Source organism: Stylophora pistillata, chromosome 7 (assembly GCF_964205215.1).
Source record: "Stylophora pistillata chromosome 7, jaStyPist1.2, whole genome shotgun sequence".
Classification (NCBI taxonomy): domain Eukaryota; kingdom Metazoa; phylum Cnidaria; class Anthozoa; order Scleractinia; family Pocilloporidae; genus Stylophora; species Stylophora pistillata.
In genome coordinates, this window is record NC_142525.1 from 13,097,692 (window position 1) to 13,103,851 (window position 6,160).

A 6,160-nucleotide genomic window follows, 5' to 3' on the forward strand; every position below is an offset into this window, starting at 1 on the left:
TGTTGTTGTGTTCGGTGTATTGCGTTACATAGCGTTACCATTTTAAGGACATTTCGAATTACCTTAGTTATGTTGTAAATCTACTTCCTTAACTAAAAGTAAAATGGTTAATCACAAGTATTGCACGGTAAATATACTATCTTGAGCACTGAATGAAGGATGGTTGAGACAGATCAAAGAAAGGGGTCAATTTATCTATGAATACTTTGCATCGTGCAAGGCGACACGGGATGTGCGGCCGGAAAGCAAAAGGCAGTGTTGTTAAGCTCTCGCGAGTGGTGTTTTGAAGTGACATCTTCGCAGGTGTAGTTCTCAAGGTTAGGCAAAGCGTGATGAACTCGCTCTTAAGAGATGCAGCACTTCTCATGTAACGAATCCTTTAGTTACGCCTGCTAGATGAAGCGGATTGTTACGATCACTTTATTCAATTGTAATTTCGCCCGCAAAACAAGTCAGTTTTAAGTGTAAAGCAAATAAAGGAGTTGTTGTTACTTTGTTTTAGGTTTTTTATTCTTACCAGATTTAAAATTTGGGATTGTGAGTTCAAAGATGTTTTCGTTACTGACAGCCACTTTTATAATTTGTCAATCAACGCGAGCCTCAACCGTAGTCAGTACAAACATTTTGTTTTATTTGTGTTTTATTTTTCCTGATTGACCTTGAGAATTAGAAAAACTTCACCCGTCATCATATGAATGAAAATCATGCGCTTTGCGGACGTCTTATGAAAAGGAACAAATCATTACTTGTGATACGGGCACCAAATTACGTATGATGCACGATCCTCGCAGTAGAGAGCGCTATTTGTGCAATAGCGAAAATCAGACCTGAAAAAAAGTTGGCTTGTTAGCTCAATTGGTAGAGCGCTGCACTATTATTGCAGAGGTCAGTGGTTCGAATCCCGTACAGGCCGGATTTTACTGTATACATGTACACGTAATAGAGAAAAATAATTTATGATAATGGTCTGAAGTTTGATTAAGAATGCTATGAAAGATCCCATAGGTTATATTGATTAAATGAATATTTGAAAATTGAATCTCTTCATTGGTGCTGCTGCCAGTATCAAATTGTAAATCCGTAAAAAGGCACATTACTCCTATATACTCTTTGCCTCTTTCTATTCTACTTTCCTCTGTCAAAAGAACTTCATAATGGCGTTCTATTTAATTTCGCTTATTTCTGAATGTAATTCCATCACCAAAATTCTCTTTACGTAAGATTCCAAGTCATTTTAAAAGAGACTGTATTGCAAGCTCCACATAGTTGACACTTTTACCTGATTTATGCCCTTGTATTTTCAGGAAAAAAAATACTACGATCTACTCTATGTTAATGTTGACGATCTTGGCCAGTAAGCCAGTGAAGGATGGAATAACGAATATTGTAACACTATTAGATCCCTCCATATAATATTTTCTCAGTCTACTTGACGCTCGCCCCTCGTTCTGTGTTAATGAGCAAGTATGCAAAAGAAGCTGTTTAACAGCGAAGCGAGGCAAAGGAATATATTTTTGTTTTAGTAAAGTATATTTTTGTTTTAGCAAAGTTTTAGTATTGAAGAGACAAACGATTTTGTATAAAATAACATAAAGTAGTGTGAATGTCATTATATCAGCTTTAGAAACTAATTTTTATATCATTTTAGAGTAAAGATCTAATTCTGTTTTAAATGTGTCAGAAACATGATAACTTTTCCAATAGAACCTACAATACGTGAACCAAACATCGACCAAAATCCATGAAAAAGTTATCTTAACCTTATTAGAAAATATATCGGCATTATCCCTTTAGTTTCGGTAAATCTCGCCTGATTCCGTTTGTTTCATTTCGTTTCGCAAAAGAGTATGGGCCTTTTGACTTTGATATTCATAACCATTGGCTGCGAGAGTGACTTCCTGAATCTCGTCGGCAGTGTGTTAATGATAAATTCGTCACGGAGGAATGGCAGGAATCGCACAGGCTCGTCAACACTTTGTTTTAACTCTAGAAGAAACGGAAATAGAGAGTAAATCTATACTTACGTATAGCTTAGCGGCTACGATCATGCCAGGATGCAGGTGAGCCACATTCCTTTTACGACCGTAACAAAACCTTCAGAGAACGCACGCCGCATGGCAAATCCGTTCTTAAGGGGCGTGAGGCTTCACCTCTTGCAAATCCCGCCGTATGAACGCTTTGTGGAAAAAAAAACAAAAACAAAAAAAGGAATAGAAGGTATTTGTCTCTTTATTATGCGTTTGTATTACAAGGGTCAATTTCCTGTTAAATAACTCGCGCCCAGGAATGTGCACGGGGTTTCTGACTTTGATATTATTCATTCCGCCATCGGCGGTGTATTACCTGTTGCCTTATCTGTCGAGATTCTCAAGCAAGACTGCAGTCTCGAGTCTCTCCAAATCTCGTCAATTAGCTCCTAAGAAAGAATTTGTCACAAAAAATGACAGAAGTCGCGCAGGCCCGTCAAAACATTTTAATTCTCGAAGGAATGGCAACAGACTGAGAGCTCCCATTACATTCCACGGTCATCTATCTGCACAAGTGAAACTTCTGTGCAATTTCAATCATAAGGGATTGGTCTCTAAAACCGAGTGGGGCTTTCTCGATATTGATTGCTTTGCAATCTTTCTCTGTCAAGTTTGGTAGCCAAAATTTTACCGATACGCGTTAGGCTAGAGATCTTTGCTGGAGATCAATTTCGAAAAACGGAGAGGCCCGCACAGTTTTTTAGATTGGTATCTTGGGAATCCTCGGACCAAATTTTTAACTCAATCTGTAAAGGTTTCATACGCCATTGATTCGTCCAAAGAGGACACACTCGCTTACAAACGAAGTGGGGCTTTATCGCATCCAAATTTTTTCCAACTTTTCACGTCTTTAGGTGACCACATGTCAAGTTATGTCAACACTCTGAAAAACTCGAAATACCGACCGCCAATAAAAACACAGGCGCGGAGTCCAAGAAGACTCCCTACAAAAGCATGCTTCGCTTGAAACTATCCTGCAGTAGTGCGTGACAAAGCTTCGGAAAGGCGGCGAAGAGAGGAAATTCCAGGCATAGAAAAGTTTCAACTCTCACCACAGGCAGCCCAAGCTCCAGCTGTGAGATGATCATTCGTGTGCAATGACAGTCATGTCGGAATTATAAGAGTTTGTATGGGAGTATTTATGACCGTTCTAATGAATAAAAAATACGTAAAATTCTCAATAAAAATACCTCACTTTAGTTCCACAGGGTATCGCATGTTATCTGACCGCTTACTTTGATGAAACGAACCCATTTTAGCGAGTTGTCCATTTCGAGGATTTCGGCGGATCGGCCGTGCGGAAATGGTGTGTTCAGCCTTGGGCTTTTCTTACAGTTGAAACCCTCGAAAAGGACAACTCGTAAAAGTGAATTCTTTTCATCACAGTAAGCGGTCACTTGAACAAGCGATACACTGTGGAAGTAAGCTGCGGTACTTGTATTACGAATTTGACGTGTCTTTTCTATTCCCTAGAGCAGTCGCAAATATTCGTATACAAATTCTTCTAATTTCGCCATGACTGTTGTTGCACAAGATGATCATCTCACAGCTGGAGCTTGAGCCACTTGTGTTCTTACTGGCCACAAGGAAGCTGGGAGTCCGAGATGGGAGCCCTTGTCAGTCTCGGTGAGAGTTTTCTCGCCTTTCTTTATCGAGTTCCTTCAAGGTATGGCTCCTACGTCTAAGCTTCTTTCTAGCTTTAATTCAAAGGCTCTTTTCCTTTTTAACTCTATTCATTATTCCACGAACTGGTACAATAAACACGCGTAGCTGACATACGAAGATACTATGCGACTACTCCTGCCCGGGATTTTCTAAAGCGAAAAAACGAGTCTATCTTTTTGTCGAGGGTAGAGGGTCGAGGGCGACGGTAAAAATATCGAGGGTCGAGGGTACCTTTTATTAATTAATAAACAAAACATGAACCCAATTTAACTAAAATAATTTCAGATAAGTAAAGAAAAACTAGTTTTTTTTTAAAGATACGGATTGCACCTGGACATAGCGCTGAAAATATAGCAAGTAAGGGAGGGGTAAGGTAGTGAATAGCGAGTGGACATCCCAGCTCGTTTTTAAAAGCCTGATTAGTTTTCGAAGAATCAAATTAACAACCCACAGAAAGCTCATATTCGATCATAAATCTCGTTACATTTACTGTTTTACTGCAACATCACAAAGCGAAGAAATGTGACCAAAACAGCGAAGAAAGAGCGTTATGTCTTTATAAATGGTTTCACAACATCATGAGTGTAATCCAGCTGTCAAGGGAACTCTCCTGATAAGTCCAAGCTCCAGGCAATAAAATATCCCCCGGCAGAATCGGTCACATTTACTGACCTCTAAGTCTTACCGACTTAACGGTAAGCAAAAGTAGCCACCATAGTTCCACTTTGCAAGTTTCGTCGGTTTTTACGCAATAAGTGATTGGCAGCGGCCCGGGAAAATTGAGAAACAAACCAAGAGGAATCGCGAGAAACACTTTATAGCGATTTTCGGTATATAGACAGTAAATCTTAATTACATTCCACGCATTCAGGCTATCTCGCCGCTAAAAAAACATATTAGCTCAACTGCGATCATGCGACGGGATGCAAGTGACCCACTTTCCTTTTACGACCATAATAAAACACCTTTAGAGAGCGCACGCCGCGTGGCCTCTCTCAGTTCTATGTTTTACCGTTTCGGATCATCCGGCTGTGGAAAAAACAAAAACAAAAAGAAGCTGTAATTTATCAAAAATGCTATTTATTTAATTAATTCCTTTGTTTGCGAAACAGCTAAAAATGATGTTTCCGCTTTCCCATACTGCATGTACTGTAGTGTGTTTTTTTAACTTTGATATTCATGAAGCCATCGGCTGCGACTGTACGTGACTTCCTGAATCTCGTCAATTGCCTCTTAATGATAAATTCACCACGGAGGTATGACAGGAGTCGCACTAGCTCGTCAGCACTATTATTTTTCACTTAAAAAAGAAAAAAAAAAAAAAAACGGACATAGACAGTAAATCTTAATTACATTCCACGCATTCAGGCTATCTCGCCGCTAAAAAAACATATTAGCTCAACTGCGATCATGCGACAGGATGCAAGTGACCCACTTTCCTTTTACGACCATAATAAAACACCTTTAGAGAGCGCACGCCGCGTGGCCTCTCTCAGTTCTATGTTTTACCGTTACGGATCATCTGGCTGTGGAAAAAACAAAAACAAAAAGAAGCTGTAATTTATCAAAAATGCTATTTATAACTTGTTACCCTCCGTTGCGCCCGTGTGTGCCAACTTTATGAAGTATCCTCCCTAAAATTATCCAACTTCCCTGAGTTATTGTGTACCCAAACAACAGTGGAATATTCGCGAAAATAAATTCATGAATCTTTTTTAGAAATTTGTAGTATTGGATTTGTTTCAATGCCCTACATGACTGAAATATCTTGTTTATTCCAAGTAACTGAGTGCGGTCGCAATGATTTCAGTGACCTTCACTATGTGTGGTGCTTAGACTGGAGCATATTGGTTCCCACGGCCTTGGCCACGGCCTCGGCGCAATTGTCATCTTTTGACGTTCTGTGAGAAGCTGAGGAACAGTAGGGAAGCGTCTCATAAAGCAATTTATTGTTTAAACCCTTAGATAATAAAGATATTTCATACGACTTTAGTTCTTTGGCCAATCGCTATTTTACGCGGAGTTTCAGGCGTTGCAATTAAGAGTTCGCATTCAGAGCACTGGAAAATGGGAGTTCTCACATAGGGATAACCTCTTAATTTCCTTTTCTAGAATCATCTTTTTCCCTTTCATTTTTAGAGTATATATAGTCTGCTTCTAAAATAAATAAATAAAGTAAAGTATGAAATGTCCATTTCAGATGAAGCTCGGCTTCTGCCATGTCGAGTTTACGAAGGCTACCTTTAAAACAGGAAATGGAGAATGGGTAATGAGAAATGGAAAATGAGGAATGGGAGGAATGAGGGAATGGGGAATAGGGTAAGAGGGACTGGGAAATACTTAAAATGAGGAATCTCTAAAAGCGGGAATCTTTAAAATTTATCGTAACCTTATTGAGAAATATATGGACATTATCCTTTTAGTCTCGTTATTAAATATCGCGTGGTTTCGTTTCGTTTCGTTTCGTT

At 39.2% G+C, this 6,160-nt stretch overlaps 1 non-coding gene across 1 annotated transcript; it reads left to right on the forward strand.

Moving 5' to 3' along the window:
- The first annotated feature begins 840 nt into the window (after positions 1–840).
- Positions 841–913, forward strand: Trnan-auu (transfer RNA asparagine (anticodon AUU)). The gene has a single exon. It is a non-coding gene; the product is annotated as a tRNA-Asn (tRNA).
- The last annotated feature ends 5,247 nt before the right edge of the window (positions 914–6,160 follow it).